Raw genomic sequence first — 17420 nt, 5'->3', positions numbered from 1 at the left:
CTTTATTTGGAAGCGTTACAAAGGATGAGTACAGCAATTTGCCAGAGGCTGTGTCCTTGCAACAAGCCCAGTGCACATATGTGCGACATGTGGCTCGTCACGAGCGCACAATTGAGGTTTGTTTTGTAAAATGTTGAGCCGTGGATAGCGGAGAAGAAAGGCTCTTGTCTCTAAATGTGAAGGTGTCAGCTGGACTACAGCCAATCAGGGCTCACTGGACCCTCGCTGTCCATCGGGTGGGAGATCCACACAGCCGGGGTGTTGGAGGGATTGTGTTTCCGGGTCCTTCAGACTTTATGCCCCCCCAATTTTAGTTGTCCAGTCAGTCACTCTTTTTTAGTTTGTTTTTCTTCATGCTGTTATCGTCACTCCAGCGCTTCTCAATATTTCTTTGCCTTTCTCTCATCCTCTCCCCCGTCAGCCAGACATTGTCGCCACCGTAGGTAGCTGCAGTGAACTTCTAGGATTACCTGCCCCCTCCTGCGTGTATGACAAACCTCATAATGACTAGCATGCTCTGCTGTTAGATCGCTCTTAATTAGGGCTGGGCCATATCATACTGTTCACGGTAATACCGGTGTAATGTTGGGCAACGACAAGAAAATGAAATATGGCGATAGAATATGGGTAAAACGCGCATGCGCAGCGCCTTTGTTTTCATATGCACGTGGCGAAAAAAGCATGGCGGCGATGGAGAAGGGGAAGAGCGAAAGCAGATCGTTGAATGAAACAGATGAATCTGAACTGGTTTGTAAAAATGCTGCAGCTTCACTGGTGTGGAACTGGTTTAGCTTTCGTCCGTCAGATACACAACAAAGCACTATTTTTGGTAGCGCATGCTAGCGGGCCGTCGTTATTACCGTGTTGTTTGGAAAGTACGGCACACTTAAAATCAGGCAGAGCCCCTTATAATCCCGTGTGCCTTATGTATGAACTCTGGTTGTGTTTACTGACCTCGAAACGATTTTATGTACACGGCGCTCGAAAATCTGTCAAATGTTTCAGTACGACTTTGCTAAGCTACGAAGCCGCACCGCTTGATGGATTGTGGGAGCGTTACGGCTATCGTAGGCGGAGCCTCGCGGAGTGATACGTGCTGTGCTTCAACATAATGTTACCGTATTGTGTGTGTATGACCTCTTTTTAAGTTTTGTGGATGTTATACATGGTTATGCTGAGGATATGTCGGCCAGTTTCCACTGGAAATGCCTTTTGGTTAAACTGTCAGCGAGGAGTTTGCACTGTTACATTTTATATAACTTTAATGCAAAAAACAGCTGCTTGTTTAAGTGAAAATACAGTGATGGGTTTTTTGCACTAAAAAAATTGTGGAGTTGTAAAGTATTTTGTCTCGTGTCAATTATATCGTCAGTTATATCGTTATCGCAAGTTTTCAAACGTATATCGTGATAAATATTTTCGGTTATATCGCCCTGCTCTACTCTTAATGTTTTGTTTTTTTTGTCACAAGTTGGATCATGTTTTAACTTATGGGCCTGGCACAGAGGCTTTCTTCTTCTCCCGTGTTTTTTCTTTATTGCAGCTGTTTGAGGTTTCCGGGCAGAGACGACGAGTTTGCCGTGTGGGCTGCTCGTTGTCGTACTTGCTTTCAGATCCACAACGGGAGGGAAATGATAGTCATTCTGACCCCCACGTTTGTAATTAGTGCTTGGGAAACAGTGAATTTAAATATTGTCACGTCACAGCCTTAAATGGTTTGGAAACATCGCGTCCTTCTCTTTCTCTCCCACCCCCTTTTCCCCTCCCGTCCTCTAAACCTGTTGAAATCAGTGAGTTGTGTGCAGTGTGCTCAGGGGCCACACCGGGGCCTCCGTCCCCAAAGCAGCCTTTGATGTCGGCTGGGAAAGAAAACCCAAACTGGGACTTTACCATGTTTCTACTCCACATTTTTATTAATGTTGGTCTTAGTAGAATCTGAACCGATCGTGCTGTTAGAGGAAGTCTTCTGCTTCAATCATTTTGGACTTGATCAGGCAACAGCGAGGCTCCTTTTCACAAAAGAAAGGGTGCAGTGCATGACAATGAACAATGAGTTAGTGCACAGTTGTTATTAGATGATGACTCCAAAGCCTTGAAGGCTTAGGTCCTGTCTGGCCCCGGGGCCAGCTGTGAACCAGCACATCACTACTGCACATAATTACAGCTCAGTATATGAACTGTGGCCTAATCCTGTCGGACAGCTGAAATTAAAGCCAGGTACGACCCTCTGGCTTCCCAGCATCCCCTGCGATAAACCATCTCCCCCGCTGAGAAGAATCAGCTTCCTGCGAGCAAACATGAAAGCATTTCCAGAACTTTCTCCAGATCATGAGCACAAAGCATTTCTCAAACTGGAGACCACAAATAGAAGGTGAAAGATGGCGCTGACCATCGTGATTAATCTCCGAAAAAACCTGGGTTTTAAATAAAAAGCGGCCTCGTACGGAGCATGTTTCATTGATCGTTTCATTCTTTTTTTGCTGTATAAGAGTAAACTACACGTTTTATTTCAACGTGCCAGCAAGAGGAACAGAATGTACAACAATGTTATGACCTGTATGGACAGAAATGAGTTCTGTAACATGTAAAATCATGCTTTTTGCAACTAATTCTTTTTCAGAGTGACTCACAAGATCCTTCGTGTGCACGGGGTAGCTGTTGTATATATTCTCAAACTGTCATGAAGTAGTGTATTGATTTGGTGAGCCCAGAGGTTTGGTAGCGTGGATGTGGAGGAGGGAGAGATCTTTAAAGTAGATACTTTAGTAAAGCCAGAAGAGCTGCTAGCACATCAGAACAGTAATGTGTAATTTACGTAATCTGATGCATTAAGAATGGGTGCAGCCTTATTAAGGAATTATGTGGTAGAATTTCAGATAATTATAGGCCGTTTACGGTCTGTGTAAGGGCGGCTGCTGACAGCCTCCTTTGGCCACTTGATATCACACTTTCACACAGATCTTGACTCAGCTGGATAAATAACCTCTTCATTTGAATCAAGCACTGAGAGTATGACCATCCTAATGAGGACTCTGGTTCAAGGAGTTCAAGGTAAATTCTGACTTTTTAAAAAAATGGCCACATAGCTGTTTGTAGGCAGAAGACGCTTAAAGTGCCGAGTACGCTTGGTGCAGTCTGTTTTGGTAATGAACAGCGGTGTGTGCTGGGGGTGATTTGGGAGCTGACTTAATGACTTACAGGTAGGTTAACCAATTTTGTCCATGTATACAGTCTCTCAGGCTGTCATGGACGGAAAGGTTGGGTACACCCCCGCACAGGTTGGCAGTCTACTGCAGGGCTAAGGTGTACTGACAGACGAGCGTTCACTCCTGTGGCCAGTTTAGGAGCAAACAGTCCTCTTAGCATGCCTGTCTTTGGACTGTGGGAGGAAGCCAGACAATGAACTGGCACTGACACACACACACGCGCGCACACACACACACACACACACACACACACACACACACACACACACAGGGAGAACACGTGGGCAGCGGATTGATCCAAATACTACTGATCAGGGATGGGTACCGGTATCCAGGTGCCATTATAATTTACGTTGAGTAGGCTAACCACGTTATTACATTAATGCATGTAAGGTGAACTAGCAAACACCATCGTAGCTACATGCGGCTGTCTTCTTGTTTGATGGCAGATACTCCCTTCACCCTGGCCAAAAAGGCTAAAATGACCAAAGAAAAAGTGGAAAACAGTTAAACATGAGAGGTTTTTGGACAAAGTTTGTGTTTTTTCCATTGTTTAAGCACTGCTTCCAGCCAAGAGTGATACCATATATGCCACATAGCTGCAGAAAAGGCTAACATTGTTATCTTTTTACAAAAAAACAGCTGAACATGAGAGGTTTTTGGACCAATTTTGTGTTCTCCATTCTGTGTGTGTGTGTGTGTGTGTGTGTGTGTGTGTGTGTGTAAGAATACCAGAGGCGCAAAACACCAGCCTCTGGTTGACCAAACAATCAGCTGAGACTGCAAGACCAGACTGACCAACCTGTGCACTGCCTGGATTGATTACAAGAAGGCCTATGACTCAATGCCCCACACCTTGATCCTGGAGCTATACAAGATCAACAGGACCCTAAGAGCCTTCATCAGGAACTCAATGGGGATGTTGCAGACAACACTGGGCCACATTCAAGCCCATAGCACAAGTCACCATCAAGTGCGGGATCTACCGAGGAGATGCTCTGTGCCCACTGCTGCTCTGCATAGGCCTGAACCCCTCAGTGAGATCATTAACAAGACTGGCTACAGATACAGACTACAGAACGGAGCAGCTGTCAGCCACCTCCTGTACATGGATGACATCAAGCTGTATGCCAAGACTGAACGAGACATCGATTCACTGATCCACACCACCAGGATATACAGCGATGACATCGGGATGTTGTTCGGACTGGAGAAGTGTAGTCACTAGAAAAGCTGCAACCACCAAGTACCTGCAGAGGGTCAGGCAAGTCCTGAGGAGTCAGCTGAATGGGAAGAACAAGATCCATCAACACCTACGCCCTGGCCGTGATCAGGTACCCTGCTGGGATAATAAGCTGGCCAAAGGAGGCGATAGAAGCTCCTGACCATGCACGGAGGGTTTCACCCCAAGTCCAGCACACTGAGGCTGTACGCTAAGTGAAGGAAGGAGGCCGGGGACTGGTGAGTGTGAGCACCACGATCCAGGATGAGACAACGAACATTCACAAATACGAAAACCCAAGAAAGAGGAGGAACCATTATGGAAGCACAGGCCCCTGCACGGTATGTACCACCGGGAGATGGGGGAGGTGGCTGATATCCAGAAATCCTACCAGTGGCTGGACAAAGCTGGACTGAAAGACGGCACAGAGGCACTAATCATGGCAGCACAAGAACAAGCTCTGAGTACAAGATCCATAGAGGCTGGGGTCTATCACACCAGGCAAGACCCCAGGTGCAGGCTGTGTAAAGATGCCCCAGAGACAATCCAGCACATAACAGCAGGGTGCAAGATGCTAGCAGGCAAGGCATACATGGAACGCCATAACCAAGTGGCCGGCATAGTGTACAGGAACATCTGTGCTGAGTATAACCTGGAAGTCCCGAGGTCAAAATGGGACACGCCCCCAAGGGTGGTGGAGAATGACCGAGCTAAGATCCTGTGGGACTTCCAGATACAGACGGACAAAATGGTGGTGGCTAACCAACCGGACATAGTGGTGGTAGACAAACAGAAGAAGACGGCCGTAGTGATCGATGTAGCGGTTCAAATGACAGCAATATCAGGAAGAAGGAACACGAGAAGCTGGAGAAATACCAAGGGCTCAGAGAAGAGCTCGAGAGGATGTGGAGGGTGAAGGTAACGGTGGTCCCCGTGGTAATCGGAGCACTAGGTGCGGTGACTCCCAAGCTAGGCGAGTGGCTCCAGCAGATCCCGGGAACAACATCGGAGATCTCTGTCCAGAAGAGCGCAGTCCTGGGAACAGCTAAGATACTGCAGGACACTCAAGCTCCCAGGCCTCTGGTAGAGGACCCGAGCTTGAAGGATGAACCGCTCGCAGGGGCGAGAGGGGGATTTATATACACTCCTCACTCTGTAGGTGATTTTCCTGAGACTATTACCAATGTTATTCTGTTCCCTTTCAGACCGTGCAATATTACCCAACAGTACCTTATTGAATATTTGTTTCATCCCCCCATTATACGCTGCTACTCCCTTTATTCTATTGCACAATACTATGTCACTTCCTAGAATCGCCTGCACTGATAGTTAAGTTATTTATTCTCCAGGATATAGTTATAAATATTACTTCGTTAGTGCAAGGCATAGTATCAAATAACTATCTTACTGTATATTACTGTACACTAATATTCATCTGTTCCTCTGGCTCTCCTGCTGCTTTGAGCATGTGCATGACAAAAGAATTTCCCTCAGGATGTAGCATAGGATAAAGTTATTGTTATTCTTATTATATATGCGCGTGCCACCGCTGTGGCGTGTGGCAGTGAGCGGGTTAAAGCGGACGGTGTGACCATCCTATCAGTGCTGCCCGGTTTAGTCCCAGCCCACCGCCTCCTGCCTCTGGAGAGCAGATAGCTGGAGCTCGTGTGGGTGGGTGTTTCTCAGGACACACTCCCACGATAAACACTCCGCTGTCCTCTAGACTTGTTGCTGCTTTATTTTTTCCCTCCCCGGTTGTACGGTTTGTTTCCGGGCTCTTGTGGATGTTCTAACTTTACCGGAGCTGGTTCGTTTGTGTTTTGTTGCCATTATTATTTTTGCCTCTGTTTGGGGTTACGCTGCGTCGCGTGCTGTGGATTCCACCGGCGATAATAAGCGAAAGCACCGGGAGACACCGAGCACGGTAGGTACCACGGGGCCTGCACACAGTTGTTGACTGCAGCACTGCTCACAGTGCTCACAGTTTCACCGGACTTCCGAGACCTTTCTGAGGAGAAAGTGTGCGAGTGTGAGCCGCGGTGCGTGTAAGAGAGCTGTGTGCTGTTTGGGTCCACGAGCGTCAGTGTGTCTATCCAAGTGGTTTGGCTGGAAGCGCAGTTAGACGAAGCCCAAAATCACTTCCCCCTTCCTCCGTGGACAGCTCACGGCGCTCCAGTTCGGGGGAATCGATCTGCCGTGTTGTTTGTAAGTAGACGGATCCGTCTCCTCTGGCCAGCAGCGCGCATTTAAGCTTTAGCCCTCAAAAGGTGATTAACAGCTCTGGCGCGAGCTTTCTCATTGTTGTCCCACTCATGTAACTGCAGTTTGATCTACTTACCGCGTATAAGGTTAATATCGTCATGATTTACCCATAAAGAGCAGCCGCACTGAATATAAGCGCGTTCACCGTTCACTCACATTTGGACGGAGGCTCCATTCATTACTCCGTATCTGATTTAGGCTGGATTACACTCATGTGAGCACCGTAAACATGCACATTTAAACTGTATCAGTAACCGTGTACAGACTCATAACAATCTGGGGCAGATTTGGAGCGTTTCATGTAAACACTCAATTTTAACCTTTTGATGCAGTCACATTTTTTAGAGGGTAACTTGATGCCATATTTCTAGTGAGCATATAAATTGTAATGAGGGCATAAACATGACACAGACATGACATGGCGAGCTACTCCCATCTAGTTGTGTTTTCTTTTAAAGCCCGGCTAATCCTGGAGCGGTGCGAGGCATGTGTGCACCAGCACGAACTGAATGCCTGCTGTTGATGTTCTAATTATTATTAGAGGCAGTGTTGGTATTAACCGTCTCTTGACTGATTCCTGGTAATTGCTGCCTATTAGCTTTAATTAAAGGGATGCAGGATGCCTTGCCTAGTGGTGCCGTTAGATGCCTGTCGCCTTAGGTTCTCCTTCTCTCACACCCCGTAATCATAAAGCTGACATGAAAGACGGCAGCAGAAGAAGACGAGGCACCTCGTCATCGCTTGCGTTACTCCAAGCTGCTTGCGCAGTGAATCTTTTTTTAGGGGACATATTTTTCTTACTGAAGCCTTTCGGGCTTTGAGGAGAACAGCGTAGCTTTATCCCTGCTGGCACAAGTAAAGCTGCCGCTTTTTATAGGAGAATGAAGGGAAATGGCACTTCATCGTTCAGAGTCTAGACGGAGTTTGACATGTCGGATTAAGGAGGAGTGATGGTTTAGGATTCGGGGTCACTGTATTTCACACTTCCTTCTCATAGACATTCAGAGCCTGTCAGATTATTTCCACCTGAGCCGGACGATCGTGCAAGAAATCTGGGAAATTGGAGCCACGTACTGTCGTGTGCTTTCAGCCATATAGAAGAAGTTTCTGTTTCTGTAAAAACAAAAACTTTACATAATGAGAAACCGACTGTAACCATGTAATCAATATTATCAGCATTTTATTTATTTTTATTTATTTATTTTATTTTTTCCATGAAATCAAATCTGCTGAAATCCTTCTCGGTACACTTGATAAATAGCAGCAGACGTTCCTTCATGAAATAGGTGGAGTGAGAAGAGTTGTCGTTGTTCAAGCCGTCAGCTTTTATTTTGAAGAGAGATGCGAGGCCCAGCTTGTGTCTGCAGTTTGAGCAAAAGCTCATCGACTTTCAGGCAGTGGCGTGTCTAGAAAACTTTTGTTGGGGGGGGCAGGTAGGGGCACAGATTTGGAGAAGGGTGGCAGATGTAATTGTCAGATAATGTTAAAAACAATTCTACCAACCGTTAACTATAATTCAATAATCCTATAAACCTAATAACCGAATGCGCTTTTAACTCTTATTAGAATGAGATTTTAACCACTACGGTGCAAAGTTTTTAGATACTGCGTTGATAAAGTACAAGAGATACAATCAGTTAGTGTTTATTCAGCAGTCAAGGACAGCAATATTTGCATAGTATTTTTACTGACATGTAGTGCACATATGTTTTGGGCAAAAACATTTTTTAATATTAAAATACGAACATTTTAACATACAATTGGCAAATTAGCCAATGCAAAACCAATGCCTATTAAAAAAAGATAATCTTCTCACAAACTGTGAGAAGTCTTGTTGGTATATGTATAATTTCTATACATTTTACATCAGATAAAAACTTTGTTCGCAAGATTCAGATAATTATTTAATAAAAGCTAAATATTTGAAATGATAATAAGAAAGAAAAGTATGTCTTTGTGCCCCCCTCTCCCTGTTAATGCCCTACCTGGCCCCCTGGCAACACTTTGCTAGATCCACCCCTGCACAGTTACCAGCTGTCAGCTACCTAAAAAAGGATCCTGGTGTTATTTGTCTCTCAGAAACAGTTCATAACTTCAACTCATCCATGTCACCTAAAAGGTAAACCTGTTTCTCCATCACAGCTCTGATGATTCAGTAAGGACATCTCCTGGTTTCATCTTCATGTTTCCCTCTCACCACATATCCAAACCGACATAATGACCAGCAGCTTTACAGCTGTGGCTCCAGCAAACATCAGCTGATACTAGAAATTAATATTAAATAAATTCTAACAACAGCTGATCAAGCTTAAACGTGCTGCTGTTGTTTAGCACGACATCTGCTGGTTTCCTCTTTCTGGCGCAAAGTGGGCGATAAACAAGAGAGACAATCAGCTGATCATTGATCAGTTTCATGATTGAAGTAGAAACAGGAGAGGCAGGGGGAGAGAATGAGAGAAGAAGAGGCAGCTGTGCAGCGTTACGACAGAATAACTCCAGCTTTGTGTCTTTTTTTCATTATAGCTAAAGTCCGGGACAAACTGCGTCTCTTCTCAGCTCAATACAAAACGTGTAATATTTTCTCTGAATGACGGACCATTCCATTTTTTTAAGGAGCCGTTGGCAACTCTACTAACTAACCTTATGAATAAAATAAAGTTCACTATCAGTAACATCATAGCACCCACCCAGCTGTATAAAAACTCCGTCAAACTGGCTAGAACGCAGTATGAGTTATTGCAACTGAGGGTAAAAAGTCAGCACAACGAAAATAAACTGCACCTAAACGTGGTTTATATCTGACCCAGATAGACTGCAGCTCATAACTTCTTACCTGAAGTTCAGTTCACCTGACACTCGGACTGGTGGCTGCCTCGGGGCTCTCCTCCTGCCTCCCCTTCCCTCATCCACCTGTTGCCTCGGTGGAAGCTCCTCCATAGCCACCACCAAACAACTGAGTTATTTTTACAAATCTTCCAGCATCTGGCCAATCCACCACCTCTCATTGTTCATGCCGTTACAAAAAAATAAATTAATTAATAAGTCATCAGCCCACTGTGCAAATGTCCGATGGCTAGTCCAGCTATGTTAACTTGTTAATCTTTGGCTGAAAAAATGTTTTCTGTGGTGCCGTCTTTCCTGCGTGGCTCTTCTACCTTTGCTAACATGATGCGCATAGTGCAGAAGCCGGTGCTGCATTCACTTACCCTCGGACATCTGAGCTTCACTGTGAAACCATAATCGTACATTTGATATTTCATTAAATTTTATTGTTTTAGCTTCGGGGTGGCACCTGGGGTGGCCAGTCTGGTTAGGGGGGTGGCCTGTGCCCCCCCAGGCCACCCCGCTGGACACGCCACTGCTTTCAGGCAACGTCCTTCAAACCCTGCTGCTCCCAGTCCAGTTCTGGGAATCCATCCTACATGAAAAACATCCTACCCAATGTTTCTGCGCCGCATGCGCACAAAACCAACGCCGAATTAACTTCTTTTTCTCTCACCCATCTGGAATACTTCTTAAGGTTATGGGTAGGGGTAGGGTTACGTTTAGTCGCAAGTCACTGTCAAATTATAATACGGGTAGGACGTTTTGTCAGAGTAGGGTGGTTTCTCAGAACACCGGCCCTTCCTCAGCCGTTCCAGGCTCTTTGACAGCTGTGGGAGTCCCAGGCCACGTCCACTCATCATTTTCTCTCCGTTTTGGCCTCTCGTCCACACTGAGGCTACGTCCACACATACCCGGGTATTTTTGAAAACGCAAATTTTTCTATGCGTTTGCACCTTCTGTCCACACGTAAACGGCGTTTTCGGTCACTGAATACGGAGATTTATAAAAATGCCTGCCAGGGTGGATATTTTCGAAAACTGTTTTTGCGTTTACGCGTGGATGTGAAAAACGGAGAAAACGCAGCGTCAAAGTTGTGCGCCTTTTTTGACGTCACACTGTGCGCCAGGTTATTGTTTCGGTGAAATGAATTTCTACAATACTGTTACTTGTACTCTCTGCAGTGTTTAAATGCTTACATACACACACAGTTACTGTCCCTCCACACATATCACTTGGTCCTGCTTCTATGCCCCAGCTTTGTTTACTATTTCCCACCGAGGCTTCTACAGGGAGTGCAGAATTATTAGGCAAATGAGCATTTTGTCCACATCATCCTCTTCCTGCATGTTGTCTTACTCCAAGCTGTATAGGCTTGAAAGCCTACTACCAATTAAGCATATTAGGTGATGTGCATCTCTGTAATGAGAAGGGGTGTGGTCTAATGACATCAACACCCTATATCAGGTGTGCATAATTATTAGGCAACGTCCTTTCCTTTGGCAAAATGGGTCAAAAGAAGGACTTGACAGGCTCAGAAAAGTCAAAAATAGTGAGATATCTTGCAGAGGGATGCAGCAGTCTCAAAATTGCAAAGCTTCTGAAGCGTGATCATCGAACAATCAAGCGTTTCATTCAAAATAGTCAACAGGGTCGCAAGAAGCGTGTGGAAAAACCAAGGCGCAAAATAACTGCCCATGAACTGAGAAAAGTCAAGCGTGCAGCTGCCAAGATGCCACTTGCCACCAGTTTGGCCATATTTCAGAGCTGCAACATCACTGGAGTGCCCAAAAGCACAAGGTGTGCAATACTCAGAGACATGGCCAAGGTAAGAAAGGCTGAAAGACGACCACCACTGAACAAGACACACAAGCTGAAACGTCAAGACTGGGCCAAGAAATATCTCAAGACTGGTTTTTCTAAGGTTTTATGGACTGATGAAATGAGAGTGAGTCTTGATGGGCCAGATGGATGGACCCGTGGCTGGATTGGTAAAGGGCAGAGAGCTCCAGTCCCACTCAGACGCCAGCAAGGTGGAGGTGGAGTACTGGTTTGGGCTGGTATCATCAAAGATGAGCTTGTGGGGCCTTTTCGGGTTGAGGATGGAGTCAAGCTCAACTCCCAGTCCTACTGCCAGTTTCTGGAAGACACCTTCTTCAAGCAGTGGTACAGGAAGAAGTCTGCATCCTTCAAGAAAAACATGATTTTCATGCAGGACAATGCTCCATCACACGCGTCCAAGTACTCCACAGCGTGGCTGGCAAGAAAGGGTATAAAAGAAGAAAAACTAATGACATGGCCTCCTTGTTCACCTGATCTGAACCCCATTGAGAACCTGTGGTCCATCATCAAATGTGAGATTTACAAGGAGGGAAAACAGTACACCTCTCTGAACAGTGTCTGGGAGGCTGTGGTTGCTGCTGCACGCAATGTTGATGGTGAACAGATCAAAACACTGACAGAATCCATGGATGGCAGGCTTTTGAGTGTCCTTGCAAAGAAAGGTGGCTATATTGGTCGCTGATTTGTTTTTGTTTTGTTTTTGAATGTCAGAAATGTATATTTGTGAATGTGGAGATGTTATATTGGTTTCACTGGTAAAAATAAATAATTGAAATGGGTATATATTTGTTTTTTTGTTAAGTTGCCTAATAATTATGCACAGTAATAGTCACCTGCACACACAGATATCCCCCTAAAATAGCTAAAACTAAAAACAAACTAAAAACTACTTCCAAAAACATTCAGCTTTGATATTAATGAGTTTTTTGGGTTCATTGAGAACATGGTTGTTGTTCAATAATAACATTATTCCTCAGAAATACAACTTGCCTAATAATTCTGCACTCCCTGTAGACTTCTGATTGGCCAACATTTCTACACGGATAGGAATATAGCGCCACCTGCTGCTTTGGCATGTTCCTAGCAGTGTTTTCCATCGTTTCTGACTTTTACGTGTGGACGGGATTTTTTTATTTTTTTTATTTTTTTTTAAACGAAAACGGAAAATCTCCGTTTTCAAAAATGCCCGTGTACATGTGGACGTAGCCTGAGACGGCGCTTTCCCCAAGGAAAAACGAATACATTTCAAAACGGAACCGGCCACGTCGCAGTGTGGACAGCGAAAACGCACAGTTTCTAAAACGATGACGCATGTTAGTCACGTGATGCAGTCATGTGACCAATTAAACAAAGAGCGGAGTGCATTATACAGCTGTTTGTTTGTTTTGATTGCTCTCAATTTTGACAGCCCTAAAAAAAGATTCATATCAGTCTGTACGTGCTCCAGATAGCTTTTCTTCAAATTCTTTAATTCTCACTCGATTTTGCGCATGCGCAGGACTGGTACGTTAGCGTTTTGGGCCGTTTCAATGTGAACGCACAACTCTGTGAAAACAACTGAAAACTCTAGTGGGGACGCGGAGCGTTTTCAGACGTAAACGCCGTTTTCAAATCTATCCGGGCCAGTGTGGACGTAGCCTCAGACTAATGACTTCATCTGGCCATCCCCCAGCTCTTCTCTCCTTTTCTAACCTCATCCTTCCTCAGCCACCCCTGACCTCGGGGGGGCTGCCGTGCTCATGTTTCGCCACTTGCTCATGTCGAGATGACACACACACACACAGACACACACACACACAGAGCGTGCGTGTCGGATGGGAAAAACAGGCTACTGTGATGGATGACTTGTTGCTCAGATGTGAGGACATCCTTTTTTGGGGGGTGGGGGGGAAATCACCGTTGGAGTGAAATGAAATCCTGAACCTTCCATGAAAGGTTCAGGTTGAGGTAAAACTCAAGGCGCACAGATTCAACGTCATTTTCAAAGCGGTAAAGTCGCAGTGACTTCAAGTGGCATTATAATCAGTACAAAGGAGTCGTGTTTCACAGGATGCGGGAGCATTTGAAGCACTACAGTAACCAGTCTGGGTCTGAAGCATCTGAAATGTTTTCCACGTCATCAGCCTCCTCTTCGTGCTTTATCTCAGCTACATGGCAGATAGCATTGTTCACACATCGAGAGCCTCATTCACGGTCCCCCTTGAAGCAAACTTAAACAAAGGCTTTAAAGCTGAAATGCGTTTTACAACAGTTGTCACTGTTGTCAAGTTCAAGCTTCCCTTAATGTTCACTTGGTTCTTGTCTTTTCACACCAACAACATGAAGGTAACAACTAGAGCAGGGCGATATGACCAAAAATATTTATCACGATTTACATTTGAAAATTTGCGACTTCATTAGTGGAAAAAACCCAACAATGTATTTTCACTTAAACAAGCAGCTGTTTTTTGCATTAAAGTTATATAAAATGTAACAGTGCAAACTCCTCGCTGACAGTTTAACCAAAAGGCATTTCCAGTGGAAACTGGCCGACATGTCCTCAGCATAACCATGTATAACATCCACAACACTTAAAAAGAGGTTATACACACACACAATACGGTAACATTATGTTGAAGCACAGCACGTATCACTCCGCGAGGCTCAAGCGGAGGTGCGGCTTCGTAGCTTAGCAAAGTCGTACTGAAACATTCGACAGATTTTCGAGCGCCGTGTACATAAAATCGTTTCGAGGTCAGTAAACACAACCAGAGTTCATACATAAGGCACACGGGATTATAAGGGGCGCTGTCGACTTTCAGAAAAATCAAAGGATGATTTTAAGTGCGCCGTATTTTCCAAACAACACGGTAATAACGACGGCCCGCTAGCATGCGCTACCAAAAATAGTGCTTTGTTGTGTATCTGAGGGACGAAAGCTAAACCAGTTCCACACCAGTGAAGCTGCAGCATTTTTACAAACCAGTTCAGGTTCATCTGTTTCATTCAACGATCTGCTTTCTCCCTTCTTCGTCGCCGCCATGCTTTTTCCGCCATGTGCGTATGAAAACAAAGGCACTGCGTGTTTTACCCATATTCTATCGCCATATTTCATTTTCTTATCGTTGCCCAACATTATACCGGTATTACCGTGAACGGTATGATATGGCCCAGCCCTAGTAGCAACTGCCTCCTCACAAGCTACCAATCAGTAGCATCCTAACAGAAAGGGTCATGGCAGACTGGGTAATTTGTTTCTGATCGTCAGTCCCAAAGCCATCTTTCCATCCACGGGGTGCTGGCGTCCCTTTTCAAATTAACTTTGGTACACAGGTTTGAAACTGTGCCTGTTGTTGTCAAAGCTTTTTAGTCCGTTTCACTGCCTCCAGTAGCCAACGAGCGTTTGAGTTAAGCACATTTATTTATCCAGCGAAAAAGCTGTGAGCGGTTTTACTGATCACGAGCCTTTCATGCTAAACTGCCAGAGTAAAAGTAACGTTTTTCTTTAGTGGTGAACTTCAGGGATACCTACTCATAAAGATAATGACATGCTACTCGTGCTGAAGCAGGAGCTCATCACATAGGAGCTGATGTCAGCGACATTTATAGTCATATAGTTCCTGAGACACCTTTGCTGGACTCCTTCTGTGATGCTCTTGTGAGCTTGACCTTTGCCCCCAGTTGTGTTTATAAAAAAAGAAAAAAAAAAGCAGGTAATTTGGTAGCTGTATTGACTTTAGTAAACATGTGATGCACAGTGGAGTTGTTTTTAGTGTAACTGCACTGATACTGACCGAGCATTTATTGAACCTTCTGATCACAAAAAGAAATTCAGATTTAATTTTCAGATTTCTTTGCTGAATCCTTTTTTCCCCAAATCTCCCAATTCAGACTTTGTTTCTGAAAACTAAAACTGACAGCAAAAAAACACCTTACACAGGTGACAGAATCATCTCACGCTGAAACAATCCTAACTGTTCTTACCCCACACACAGACAGACAGACAGACACAGACACACACACACACAGACACAGACAGACAGACAGACACAGACAGACACAGACACACAGACAGACAGACAGACACAGACAGAGACAGACAGACAGACAGACAGACACACACAGACAGACACAGACAGAGACAGACAGACACACACAGACAGACACAGACAGAGACAGACAGACAGACACACACAGACACAGACAGACACACACACGCACAGAGACAGACACACACACACACACACAGAGACAGACACACACACACACAGAGACAGACAGACACACACACTGTGGTCTCCTGTGTGTATTTTTGTAATTGAAACTGTAGCACGAACCTCCTGTTTTTCCTCACTTGTTGGAAGCTTTTTTTTCTCATATTTTCTGTAATCCTCAGATTCTCTGCCCGTTCATGCTCCATAAATCATATTGATCTGAAACGGTCTCATTTTATGACTGTTGTGACTTCAATGAGAAGACGAGAAAATTAGTTTAGTCTGCCAAATATTTCACAGGTGAAGTTTTCAGAGAAAACCCATCTGTCTTCAGGTTTACCGCACAGGTGTGTACTAGTTCTCTTAGATCTGCACGACTACCTCCACGGGAGCTCTTTTTATTTATGAAACAAAATGAAAGAGTATACTTTCTCATGATTTGTGGATTTAACTGTATTAAATACAGAACATACTCCCACAGCGGTCGTCCTTGGTGAAAAGTGTTCTAAAACTACACCTCGTTCAAAATTATTATGCAAATGATATTTTTCTCTGTTTTTCCTAAATAGTCGATTCAAATGACAGTCGGCATAATTTGAGTCATCAACCATTAGAGTACAATCCCACTGTTACTGAACAAAACTCCCAGTGAAATCAGCGGTTTTCAAAAATAAAAAAACTTAACATGCTTTGTTCCTAATTATTACGCACACAGAGTTTCAAAACATTTTATAGGTCGTAGAGAATTGAAAATGGTCATTTGTTGAATTTGCAGCATTAGTAGATCAATTTCACTGAAATCAAGCTATTTCAATCAAAAACATCTTAACAGGTCAAGTTACACATTAACACAGGACCCTTATTTGATAGCAGTTTTACAATTCTTGCATCCATGGAACTTGTAGGTTTTTGGAAATGTGTTTGCAGGATGTCAGAGCTGCCTCCCACAGCTGCTGTTTGGATGTGAACTGCCTCCCACCCTCAGTTTTTTTTTTTGTTTTCTTTCTTTGCTTGAGGATCCTCCAAAGGTTCTCAGTAGGATTGAGGTCAGGGAAAAGTGGGGACCACACAAGTCTCTGGAGGATCCTACACTTTGATGTTCGCAGGGCTCCGGAGTCACCAGCAGCTTCAAATATGTGTTTGCTGCTTTATGATGGTCTTTTAGCAGCTGCTCTCAGGTTTCTCTGGCAGAAACCTTCATCATTGTGCCTTTATCTGCACGAACCTGTGTGTGCTGTGACTCAGCCACAAATCTCTTAACATTATGGTGATCACACTTAAGTTTTCATGAAATATCTAAGGTTTTCATTACGTGTCCAAGACATTCAACTATTTCACGCTTTTCAGCAGCAGAGATCATTTCTCATTCCTATGTTGCTTGAAAATGGTGGTTTGCTTAATAATGTGGAACATCCTCCTTTAGTAGTTTTTCCTTTAATTGGGCTCACCTGGCAAACTAATGAACACAGGTATCCGAGACTGATTTCAGTGATACAAAGAGTCCTGAGACACAATTCCATCCAAGGGTTTAATTGAAAAACAACTTATTTAATCTTTATGACACTTAAACACAATTTGCACATTAATTTGGAGCACTGTGTAGAACCTGGAGCGAGTAATTGAGCTATGAGCATCTTTACTGGCAAAGTGAAAAATAATTTTTAAAAAAAGTGATTATGGTCCAAAAATGGAAGTATGTGGGACAAAAACCGTCAAACATCTTTGTTGCCTGATTTATGACTCGGACACTTTCCTGATGAGTTCACAGCCACAGTCATTCCTACAATCTCACAATGACAAGCTGAAAGATTTACTGAAGGCAACATTATGCTCACTCTGTAACATATGACACCCATGTGCAGTGATCCTCCT

The 17420-nt window shown here is 44.3% G+C and overlaps 1 protein-coding gene across 6 annotated transcripts in view; it reads left to right on the top strand.

Moving 5' to 3' along the window:
• The window catches only part of disp1 (dispatched homolog 1 (Drosophila)), a 118501-nt gene that overhangs the window by 71070 nt on the left and 30011 nt on the right, over positions 1-17420 (top strand). Inside the window, exon 1 of one of the 6 annotated variants that reach the window (XM_085246324.1) lies at positions 6006-6352. The exons of 4 other annotated variants lie outside the window; for them this stretch is intronic. The gene's annotated coding sequence lies outside the window, so the exon portion shown is untranslated. Of the gene's footprint in view, positions 1-6005; positions 6353-17420 lie in introns of those variants that run through there. One more of the 6 variants, XM_085246328.1, reaches the window with a different exon arrangement.

The sequence above is a fragment of the Mchenga conophoros genome, linkage group LG15 (genome assembly GCF_057382185.1).
Source record: "Mchenga conophoros isolate Kocher_MC1m ecotype Shallow Benthic linkage group LG15, M_conophoros_male_GT1.1, whole genome shotgun sequence".
Taxonomy (NCBI): Eukaryota; Metazoa; Chordata; class Actinopteri; order Cichliformes; family Cichlidae; genus Mchenga; species Mchenga conophoros.
The sequence above is the reverse complement of the archived record's forward strand: the minus strand, read 5'-3'. Positions and strand labels throughout refer to the sequence as shown.